The sequence below is a fragment of the Peromyscus maniculatus genome, chromosome 10 (assembly GCF_049852395.1).
Source record: "Peromyscus maniculatus bairdii isolate BWxNUB_F1_BW_parent chromosome 10, HU_Pman_BW_mat_3.1, whole genome shotgun sequence".
Classification (NCBI taxonomy): domain Eukaryota; kingdom Metazoa; phylum Chordata; class Mammalia; order Rodentia; family Cricetidae; genus Peromyscus; species Peromyscus maniculatus.
This window is the reverse complement of record NC_134861.1, coordinates 5,717,215-5,729,604: the sequence shown is the minus strand read 5'-3', so window position 1 is coordinate 5,729,604 and position 12,390 is coordinate 5,717,215. Positions and strand designations below refer to the sequence as shown.

The following is a 12,390-nucleotide window of genomic DNA, read 5'->3' as shown; positions in this document are numbered from 1 at the left end:
GTCTTGATAAACAAAACAAAAACCAAACAAAAAAACATGCAAAAGCTAACACTCACAGTTTGTTATCTCACATGAACAGTTTCATTAAAATTTTAAAAAACTAGGCAATTACAAGAACAGCTCCCAGAATTTGGGGAAGTTATCTGTCTTTGGGAAAGTAGGGCTTACAAGTTAGAGGCATTCTGTTTTATAGATCTCTTGGGTGGGTTTTTGTTTTGTTTTTTGTTTTGGTTTGTTTTGCTTCTTTGTTTTATTTTATTTTGTTTTGAAACAGAATTGTCAGGAGCCATTATCACAAGTTATTGTGGGCCAGGACACAAATACAGCTTGCAGCAATTGATAATTCAGATGTCAACCCACCAGAGGAATGATTCTCAGATGGGATATCCTATCAAACAAGGCTTGCAGGCCACTGACTGAATACTGTTGCTTCCATCTGTAATTTCTTGTGCAATAATAGCTATGATATCTCCCCATTACCATACATTTTCATGAAATGTGTATATATAATCTCATGATTGCATCTCAATCTTATGGGTACACATATGTCTGTGGATGGTCAGGAAGATGACCTCTCTTTAAGCTGTACAATTTTGATATATAGAAAATATACTAGGATATGCTTCATAACTAGATCTATTGTTCCACAAAGACTGTAGACCCTTAAAAGTCTTCTTTTGTTCAGACTAACTATACACAGTTAGCTCATTTTTACCTCAGAGCAAATTCAAACTAGACAAAAGGTCTTTGTGAATGGATCATAAATTTAAAATTTTACAATTATGCACAAAGTCAGAGTTGCAGGTGTCCAACCAAGGTTATCTACACAAAGCACCCTAAGAAAAGCATACCAGTTCTTTGCTTGCCGAGTCTGCTGATAAGACCTATGACTCAGAGTTTGTTGCACTGGGCACTGCACCCCCTCCCTCTGGTCCTGAGGCCTTGGAACTTTGTTTTACCATGGTAAATGGCTCTGCCCTTATCGTTTACCCTAGGAACGTGCTTTTGACCAATGAGAGGTAACTTGTAATTTTTTCTATTGCTTCAAGCCTCCTAAAGAAGAAGAATTTTTAGGTTAGATGAAGATGCAGTTAGGAGTTAGGATTATAATAGGAACAGAGAATTAGGGCTAAGAAATTATAGACAATTAAGATAAGAGAATTAGAACTAAGACAAAACAATAAAAAGACATGCAAAGAACTGTGTGGACTGATTTTTTTGCCTTCAAATTCTTAGATTTCCCTCGCTTGTTGTAGCATCTTTTCTGAACCCTGAAAGGGGCCTTAGGGACTGGCACCAAAGGACCCTATTACAGAAGAAGGTGTCTGCTGTTTTTCCTTTGTCATAGCAGTTGAGCTTTAAACTACCAGTGTCTCTGCCTCTCGGGCTGTAGCCTGGGGGGATTCTGTTCCCCCAGACAATGGCTCTGTTGCTGCAGCTAAAGGTAGTTTTAACTAAATCTCTATTGTTCTAATAAAACTCGAGATTCAAAGGCTGGAGTGAAAACCTGTGAGCTCATAGAGTTGGAGTAGCAAATGGCTGACTTTCTCTCTTTGCTGGCATTCCCGGAAGCCTCCCTTCTACACCACCCCAACTAAAAAAGCCCACGTTAAGCTCCTCCCCGCTACTTCCTGCCAACTAGTAACAAAAATAACCTTAAATCTGTATGAATATACAAAAATCCCTTAAAATACAAAAATCCCTTAAACAAACAAGAGTAGAGACATATATACAGTATGTTATAACAAAAATAAACTTAATTTTTTTTGTTTGTTTTTGTTTTTGTTTTTCAAGACAGGGTTTCTCTGTGTAGCTTTGTGCCTTTCCTGGATCTTGCTCTGTAGACCAGGCCGGCCTTGAACTCACAGAGATCTGCCTGCCTCTGCCTCCCAAGTGCTGGAATTAAAGGCATGCGCCACCACTGCCCAGCTAAACTTAAATTTGTATGAATAAAACACATTTGTATGAAATGAAACACATCTTTACGTAGTTAAAAAAGTGCAGCATGAACAAATGTAACACATCTTTGCCTCTTTAAAAAAATATTTCACATTTCCCCCTTTTAATGTAAATAAAAAGAAAGGTTTTAACTTTAACGTAATAAAACTATATAAAATAAGAACAGTTATCAAGTAACTGTTTACAATATCTAGTTCCTTTCATTTGGCAAATTCAGAGAAATGACTCTATTATCTATCCAATCTTGATGAGTCCAAAGCTCTGTACCTAATTTACCTTCCCTCATAACTAAGAAAAAACTGTAATTATAACTAACTAATGTTCAACTCCATCAAAGACCTCCAAAGTATATAATATTACCTGAGTAAACAGGAAGTGCAGAGCAATCAGCTTCCAAAACTATAGAAATGACAGAGACATCTGCTGTCTGGACAGTTATCTAAGGTTCCTCTGCAACAATGGCACATCCATCTTTAGCCTACAGGCCTAGAGTATCTGACAGATTTTTCTATGAAGCAGGAATTTTGAAGAAGTCTGTCATGAAAAGCCCTTTGTTAACAAAACATTTTAAATGCCAAATTCTGTAGGCCTTTGAAGTGTTTAAGGACCATCTACCTATCTATCTAAAATATATTTCTGTATGATCTTGAAAACATACCTGACATAACTACAAGTTTGATTGTTAGAGATGACTAACTACTAACCTGCATTTATTAGTTATCTTAAAAGGTTTATAATAATAGTTTTCAAGGACTAGAACTTTACCTTACATTTCCAAGTGAACTGCATAGGCACAATACCTTAAACAAGAGTAGAAACATGAGAATTGTGTAATCAATAAGTTCATGGGGATTAGAGCTCCAGCCACAATGGTTGAGGTGATTTGCAATGACCATCTAGGAAAGAAAGTCCATGTCAAGTGGATGACACCATCAGGGACTTGAAGAAACTGGTAGCAGTCCAAACTGGCACCTGTTGGAATAAGATCATTCTTAAAAAGTGGTCCACAATTTTTAAGGACCACGTGTCTCTGGGAGATTATAAAATCCATGATGGGATGAACCTGGAGCTTTATTACTAATAGACAAGAATTCCTTCTCCTTGTCTACCCTGCCTTCCTCTCTCACCCTTGTTTGACACTGGTATAGATGACCATTTTTAATGATTCACATGAATAAAAACTTCAATGCTGAAAAAAAGAGTAGAAACATTATACAGTATGTAGTAACAAAAATAAACTTAAATTTGTATGAATATATGAAAATCCCTAAACAAGAGTAGAGACATATATACAGTATGGTATAACAAAAATAACATTAAATTTGTATCAATATACAAAAATTCCTTAAACAAGAGTATAAACACACATATAGTATTTTATAACCAAATAATAACCTTAAATTTGCATCAATATACAAAAATCCATACCAATGTAAAATATTTGAGATTAACAGTAGCATTTTAAAGTAGATTCATTAATCTACCCTTTTATCCTATCATTCCTATATCCCCCTATTTTTTTTTTCAGAAAAAGATCCTCTCAAATCTAACCTCCCTTGCTTAGTTTCTCCCCTTACCATGACCAATTACAATTTGCAACCAATACCCCTAAATGATAGCAAACGTCCATAACCCACCAAATGACAAACCACCCACCCCACCTCTTGGTAATGTGAGCATCATGTTCTTAAAATTCCTTTCTGTTGTCTGGGGGTGATGGTATCTTTAGGGGAAACCTGAGAAAATTGGAATAATGGTCAAGTCCTGGGAAAACCAGCTGTAACATTTGTTGTCCACTCTCTACATAATGGGAGAATGCAAAGCTTATCTGAAGTTCCTAGCTAGAGTAGTTTATAAGGCTGGATTCTCTCAGCTAGCAGCTTTAAAGTTGTCCTGAGCAGTTTGTAGTCCAAAACTGGGCTTTGGGTGGTGTTTGTCAGTTTAATGGTATTACCACAATCCAGGTAGAGTGGTCATTGAGGGGCCCTATCATCCTTTAAGAGACTTCAAAAGTCACTGTTAGAAATGGTTACCATTCACTGCAGGAAACTCAAACATTGTAATATGTCACATGTAGCAGATCTCATAAAGGTTAAAAGATCACAATCTATTAAGTATATCCAAGGTGCACAAATTTAATTCCTAATTACCTGCTTCAAGCTCAAGTCCAAAATAATGTACAAGAAGCTAGGTGAAGCCTATTCCTAGAATTAGTTAGTATGACCACTAATGTCACAATAGGAAGTTTAAATATATATTCTTACAATTTTAGAGCTAAAATTTATAACTTAGAGATTAGTGGCAATAGAATAGTCCCTAATTTTGGTTTTCTTCTGTTCCATACCAGGTGGCTCTTCTGACATGAGACAGAGCTTTTGGATTTTCTTTTAACAAGTACACTCCAACTCCAAAGTCAACTTTGATTTTTAATTGAATTGGGACCACAAAAAGACCATTTGCCTTTTATATTTGTAAAGAACAACAGAAATAACAATTTGGGAAGACTTATGAAATTTTATTCTGTTGGAAATGTGCTATATCATTAGGCCAATTTTACTTTTTTTCTTGAGACAATTTTGTCAGGATAATTCATCCTCTTCAGATGTCTCATTTGTCCAGTGGTCTTCAGATTCCTTAATTGAATGCTTTCATTTTCCTGGTAAGACAAAAAGAAAACCCTGCCCCCACCCTAGCTTTGGGGAATTCCTTTTCTGTCAGATTATATCTTTGTTAAGACAAAATGTTTTGTGGCAACAGAAAAAACATTATCTTTTACTAATAAAAAATTTTGTCATATTAAATGGAAGGCATTTGTTAGTCTTGTAAGTTAGTTTAGATTGAATGACCAAGCCATTTGATGAACTATTGCCTCTCCTAGTCAAGAGGTCTCTCATGTTTGAATCTAATCTTTATCAATCTTGATGATATACATAGCTTCTCTTCTCTTTTGGAAACAAAAGCAAAACTTCTTCCCCAACATAATTCATATGCTGGTTTCCATTCTGAGGTCAACACATCTTCAAAATATATAGGCTGATTTAATTCAGCAGGATTTTTTTCTATTATCCAACATCTCTCTGCAGCCATTGTTTCTGTTTCATTAGCATTTAGAAAATTTAAAGTTAATAAGGCATTATATAATCTATATCTGGGTCTTTATTGCCCCTTTCTGTTTATTAAGCATACCTTTTAAAGTGTGATTAGATCTTTTTATAATTGCTTGTCTTATAGGATTGTGTGTGGTATACCCGTAATATGCTTTATGTTGTAATATGCAAAAAAAAAAGTCTGTTTCATTTTACCAGAGACATATGTTGGAGCATTATTAGTCTTAATTTATACAGGTATCACCATAACAGCCATGACTTCTAATAAATGTGTAATTACAGAATCAGCCTTTTCAGAACTTAAAGCAGTGGCTCATTGAAATCCTGAATATGTATTTATGGTATAGTGCACATATTTTAATTTTCCAAACTCTGAAAAATGAAACACATCATTTGCCAAATTTCATTTCTTTGAGTACCTTTTGGGTTAGTTCCTGCAGGTTGTGGGATTTGATTATACAAAGAACAAGTAGGATATTTCCTTATAATTACTTTGGCTTGTTGCCAAGTGATAGAAAAATCTTTCTTCAAATGTTTGCTATTAACGTGGTGTTTCTTATGAAATTCTGAGGCTTCTAGCACATTTCCTACCAATATCTGATCGACTTCATCATTACCTTGTACTAGAGAGCCTGGTAGACTCATATGAGATCTGGTATGTGTTGTATACAAGGGAAGATTTCTATTTGATTATTTGTTGTAGTTGAATAGATAACAAAGTTAATTCTGAATCATCTGGAATAAATTTAGCAGTTTCAATATGTAAAACAACTCTTTCTGCATGTTGAGAGAAACTGTATTAAGAGGTTTTGAAAATTCTAATAATACCATGAGATAGAATATAATTCTGATTTATGAACTGAATCATAAAGGCTTTAAGCCACATTACTTATTTTTCTGGGCTTATAACCTGCCTTTTCTAGTTTATTTGCATCAGTATAGAATATAGGGGCTCCAGAAATTGGGGTACCTTTTATTATATGAAAGAGAATATAAAAAGAAATTATATTTCTTTTTATAAACTGAAGTCTCTTGCTTTTAGGACATTAGTTACTAAAATCTCTCCCAGAAAATAGCTGTAAGCTCTTTGCCAGTTTTCATGTTCTGCCCATAATGAGGCAATTTCAGCATTAGTAAAAGTTACCACTGTTGTGGAATAATATTTTTGTACACTGTGAAGATGTGTTACTTGGATTAGCTTAATAAAAAGCTGAACAGCCAATAGCTAGGCAGGATTTGGGGGGCAGAGAGGATTCTGGGGAGAAGGGGGAGATGCCAAAAGACACAGAGCAATCAGGATGGGCACTATGGAGATGAGGTACTAAAGCCATGAGACAGAAAGTAAATTAATAGAAATGGGTTAATTTAAGTGATAAGAGCTGGTTAGAAACAAACCTAAGCTATTGGCTGAGCTTTCATAATTGATAATAAGTCTCCATGTCATGATGGGAGGTAGCTGGTGGGACAGAGGAAGACTTGATACACACCACAATTTCTCCTGGGTCTATTCTTGCTAACTGACAAAGTCTTAATTTTCCTTTCAGAATCAATTCAGAAAGCTTTTCTACATAGATCTTTATTTTTTTTTTACTCTGTTTGTGTGGTAAATATATATATATATATATATATATATATATATATATATATATATATATCCATTCCAAGATATTATCTTCGCTCTGCATAAGAATTCCTGTGGGAAAAGAAGTAGAAGGCAAAATGACTAAAATACAATCAAGCTTTGGATCCAAGTAATCCACATGTGCTTCCTGTAATTTCTTTTCTCCTAGAGCCAATTCCCTCTAAGCCTCATCTGATAATTTTCTTGAACTATTTAAATCCTTATCACCTAGTAGGGTTTGAAATATATTACTTAGTTTTTAAGTTTTTAATCCAGTTGTAGGCTATAGCCAGTTAATATCTCTCAGCAAGTTTTGAAAATCATTAAGAGTTTGTAACTTATCTCTCCTGGTTTGTACTTTCTGTAGTTGAATTTTCTGTAAACCTATTTTATATCCCAAATAATCAATAGAATCTCCTCTTTGTGTTTTTTCAGGAGCAATTTGTAATCCCCAACAAGGCAAAATCTTCTTTACTTCATCAAACATTTTTTCTAATGTATCTGTGTCTGAATCAGCCAATAAGATATCATTCATATAATGGTAAATTAGATTGATGAAACTATTTATGAATTAGTTTTAGTGGCTGTCATACAAAATATTGGCTTAAGGTGGGGTTGTTTAATTCTTTGTGGAAGAATCTTCCAATAGTATCTTTTAACAGGTTGGGAATTATTATAAGTAGGCACTGTGAAGGCACATTTTTCTCTATCCTGTTCTTGTGAAGGTGCAGTAAAAAAGCAGTCTTTAAAAACAATTGCTATAATAGACCATCCCTTAGGCAATAAAGAAATCAAGGGAATTCCAAGCTATAAGGAGTCCATTGGCTAAATCACCTTATTTATGGCTCTTAAATCTGTTAACATTCTCCATTTTCCAGATTTATTTTAATGAAAAATACAGAATTCCAAGGATTAGCTGATATTTCAATATGTTGGGCATTTAACTGTTCCTGTACTAGCTGTTCTAGTGCCTGTGGCTTTTCTGATGCCAAAGGTCATTGTTCCACCCACACAGTTAGTCAGTTTAAAGGTAGGGCTGTTGGCACCTTTGAAAGACCAGCAGCTGTTATGCCCTGCTTATGTCCAACTTGAACAGTCTGTGACCATCCTTGATTATACCTTTTCAAAAGCATTCCTTATTTTATAGTTTGTTTCTGAGACTGGGGGGATGTTAATCTGTGTTTTCCATTGTTGCAACAAATCACGTCCCCGTAAATTCATTGCTATGTTAACTACATATGTTTTTAATTTTCCTATCTGTCCTTCTGGCCCTATTCACTAGATCAATCCTTCACTTTGTTTGGAAATAAAGTTCCAATCCCTAGAAGCTGAACATTTACCTACTGAAGAGGCCAATCTGGATGCCAAGATTTTGGTGAAATGATTGTTACATCTGTACCTGTGTCTATCAAACTCTCCATTTCTATGCCATTTATTCATACTTTTTTAGCTTTGGTCTTTGATCATTTAGAGAAGTTTACCAAAATACTTGCTTTATGATTTCTCCTGAAAATCTTGTTTTATCTACTGATGCTGTTCTGGCACCCAGAGCAGTATGGTTTTTAATAACAGGCATTAAATCTTTTAATTGCTCTGTGGAGGGATTTTCCCAATGCTGGTGGGAAATGATTGAACTAAATTTGATATTGGGACCTGCAGGAGGCCCCTTAGGTTGTTTCCTAATGGCAAAGAGTTGCCTTGCCTGTCCCTTGTTTATCTGCATTTATTAATCCAATGCCGCCTTTTCCACACCTTCTGCATATTCCAGAAGGTTGGGGCCTTCTGTTTGGATTATTTCTAGAATAAACATTGTTTCTAGAATCACCTTGCCTACAGTCCTTTTTCAGATGACCTTGTCTACCACAATTAAAACATCTAACATTTTTATTTTTCTTGATATTTTTAGAAAGCAGTGCTCTTATCCAAGTATCATTAGAAGTATGGGGCCCAATATCAACTGTATTTCAGATTCATTCTTCTATGGGTGCTGATCTTGCCTTAAAGGCCTAATCACACCTTTACATTCTGAATTAGCATTTCAAAAGCGAAAGATGTAATTAATATTTGTCTAACTTCTGGATCTGATAGAATTCTATTAATAGCTGAAATCAATCTTTGTAAAAAAAATCAATGAAGTCTTCTTTGGGCCTCATATAATTTTAGTAAATGACTCAGTCCTCTTTCCTGATTCTTCAATGTTGTCCCAAGCATCCAAAGCTGCTATACAGCATAGAATCAAGATGCTATCATCTAATATAGACTATCTTTGCAAATCAGAAAACGGGCCCTCACTGAGAAGCTGGTCTTGGGAAATTTCATTACCTCTAGCCCTAGTTTGTTGTTCTATGACCTCTTTCTCTTCCTCTCTCCACCATGTTTTCCATTGTAACTGAGGACCACCTTCCAATATTGCTGTAACTAAATGCTTCCAGTCTTGAGGAATAACTCTGTTCCTAGTTGCTCATAAAGGTAACATCTGCTTCACAAAGGGTGAATGCATACCATATAAAATTACTGCTTCCTTAAATCTTCTCAAATATAACATTTCTATAGGATTCCAGCTAACTTCTGAATAGTCTTGGGGGTGCCTATCATCTGGTGGTCATTCTCGTATGGTAACTGGATAAATTAAGATTTGTTTTCTAACCTTAGGCTGCTCCTCTTCAGTTTTATAATGCAATAGTGCAGTAGGTTCTGCTCTGAATTCCTCTCTCTGTATGTGAATATTTTTCTTATTTTCATTTGTAGCTCTTTCTAAGGCTTTTATCTTATCAGTAGTAAGTCTCTCTAAAGCTTCTATCTTATCAAATTACCATTTTTGGCACAATTATCAAACCACTTTTTAAAGGAGAAAATATTAATTACCAAACTGATAGTAATTACAATTGACATTATACCAATGCCAGCTAGGTCATTTTTCCCCTCACTTACATTTTTTCATCAAACTATCCATAGTAGCATTATACAGGGTGCTAGCACCCTGCATTGTGATGTTTCCCATTCTTAACGTGGGAAAGATCTCTCCTGAAGAATTTCCCAGGTATCTCAAGTCTGCTAACTTCTCCTGTTTACTGTGTTGGTGGAAAAGTCAAGCCCCTCCCACACTTTCCAAATTCAAGCCTACTTTTCGGAGTCCTGGCAAGCAGCAGCCAGCTGCTGTGAATGCTTGTGCAGAGAGGCCCAGAGGGCAACTTCAGCAGAGCTGGCTGGTGTGACCCCTCTATTGGTATAGACATGCCACTCGCTGGAGGACCAAAATGCTGTTTACCTTCATCACAGTGGCTGAGCTTTAAACTACTGTGGAGACCCACAGAGGTTTCTTAGTGAGAACTTAGTCAGGGCCTGAGAATCTGAGCTTGCTTTACCCAGCAGGACTGCATAAGGCGATGATTTGACCACAGGCGTGGTTACCAGGTGTTTAGAAGGGTCTACACTTGGCTGTGCGGTGTGCTTTGATCTAGCAAGAGGGAGGTCTTTTGCCCTGCCCTTTTGGCATTGTTAAAAAAGCCCTTTTGAATAAATGGAAAAGGCCATTGGGTATTGACCCAGGTCCTCCCAAAGCTATCCTGTGTTTCTGTCTTTCTCCTCTTCGCTTTCTTTCTATCTAATATTTTCTTATCCCTCTCTCCTCCTCATAAGAACCCTTGAAAAGGTGGGAGCTGGCCTCCCACAAATTACTAGTGGCTCTGCCACTCGGGCTGTAGCCCGGGGGAATTCTGTTTCCCCAGACAATGAGGTACTTCTAACTAAATCTCTATTGTTCTAATAAAACTCAAAGGCTAGGGTGAAAACCTGCCAGCTCAGAGAGTTAGAGTAGCAAATGGCTAACTTTCTCTCTTTGCTGGCGTCCCTGGAAGCTTCTTTCACACTGGCCCAACTTAAAAAGCTCAGGCTACATTCCTCCCTGCTACTTCCTGTCAACTAGTTGCTAACTCTGCCTCTCTGAGCCAAGTTAATTTTATTTAATTAATACAAATATAACACATTTTACATAGTTAAACTAATGCAGCATAAACAAATGTAACACATCTTTGCAAATATTTCACAACAGGCATCAGATCCCCTGGGACTGGAGTAACAGTTGCAAGCTGCCATGAGGGTCCTGGAAACTGAACCTTGGTCCTCTGAAAGAGCAGCCAGTGCTCTTAACTACTGAGCTATCTCTCCAGCCCCTTACATTTTTTTTTTTCCTGAAACAGGGTTTCTCTGTGTAACAGTTCTGGCTGTCCTGGAACTAGATTTGTAGACAAGGCTGACCTGGAACTCATAGAGATCCACCTGCTTCTGCCTCGAGTGAATCCCAGATATTGGACACTGAGTGATTTATACTGTTGGAGTTTGGTTTTACTTTGATATGACTGTGACTGTGCCCTGGTTTTTCCCTCTTAAAATAAAGTGTGTAGCTTATTTTTTATTTTACAGGAGTCCACAGTTGAGAGACAATTCTAAAAAAGACTTTGGATTTTCTTTGTTTTGAGACAGGGTTTCTCTGTGTCCTGGCTGTCCTGGAACTCGTTCTGTAGACCAGGCTGGTCTTGAGCTCAGAAATTCACTGCCTCTGCCTCCTGAGTGCTGGGATTAAAGGCATGCACCACCACCACCCATCTAGAGACTGTATTTTTTAATTAGTTAACTTATTTTATGTATTTGAGTGCTCTCTCTGCATGTACACCTTTATGCAAGAAGAGGATATCAGGTCCCACTATAGGTGGTTGTGAGCCACCATGTGGTTGCTGGGAATTGAACTCAGGACCTATGGAAGAGCAGCCAATGCTCTTAACCTCTGAACCATCTCTCTAGCCTGAAACTATATTTTTTACAGTTCTTGAATTTGTAAGACTGTGGGATTTTTTAATGTTTTTTTTTTTATTTTATTTTTATTTTTGTATGAATTGATGTTTTTCCTGAATTTTTGTCTGTGTGAGGATATTGGATTACCTGGAGCTGGAGTTAAAGTTATGAGGTGCCATGTAGTTGCTGAAAATTGAACCCAGTTACCCTGGAAGAATGGCCAGAGGTCTTAACCGTGGAGCCATCTCTCTAGCCCCGACTGAGAGACTTTTTAAGTTTGTAAAAAAAAAAAAAAAAAAAAAAAAAAAAAAAAAAAAAATTGAGACAGGGTTTCTTTGTGTATCCCTGGCTGTCCTGGAACTTGCTCTGTGGGCCAGACTGGCCTCAAACTCACAGAGAGGCATGCACCACCACTGCCCTTGAAAAAATGTGATGTGATGTTTATATTAATGTGTGATCTTGGGGATGAACAAGAAAGGAAAAGTTGTGGGTTACAGTGATGTGTTTGTGTGTTAAGTTGACAAGGGGTCAATTGTACTGGATAATTTTATGTTAGCTTTACACAAGTTAAAGTCATCTGAGACAATGGAACCTTAAATAAGAAAATGCCTCCATACGATCTGGCTGTAGACAAGCCTCTAGGGAGTTTTTTAAACTAGTTATTAATGAGGCCCACCCCATTGTGTTTGGTCCCCCAGGCTAGATTCTATAAGAAAGCAGGCTATGGGCTGGAGAGATGGCTCAGAGGTTAAGAGCACCGACTGCTCTTCCAGAGGTCCTGAGTTCAATTCCCAGCAACCACATGGTGGTTCACAACCATCTGTAATGAGATCTGGCTCTCTCCTCTGTATACATAATAAATAAATAAATCTTTAAAAAAAAGAAAGAAAGAAAGAAAGAAAGAAAGAAAGA

General features: G+C 36.7%; 1 pseudogene; it reads left to right on the top strand.

Moving 5' to 3' along the window:
- The first annotated feature begins 2,828 nt into the window (after positions 1 to 2,828).
- LOC107400704 (ubiquitin-like protein 5 pseudogene) lies at positions 2,829 to 3,040 on the top strand (annotated as a pseudogene).
- Positions 3,041 to 12,390: the final 9,350 nt, after the last annotated feature.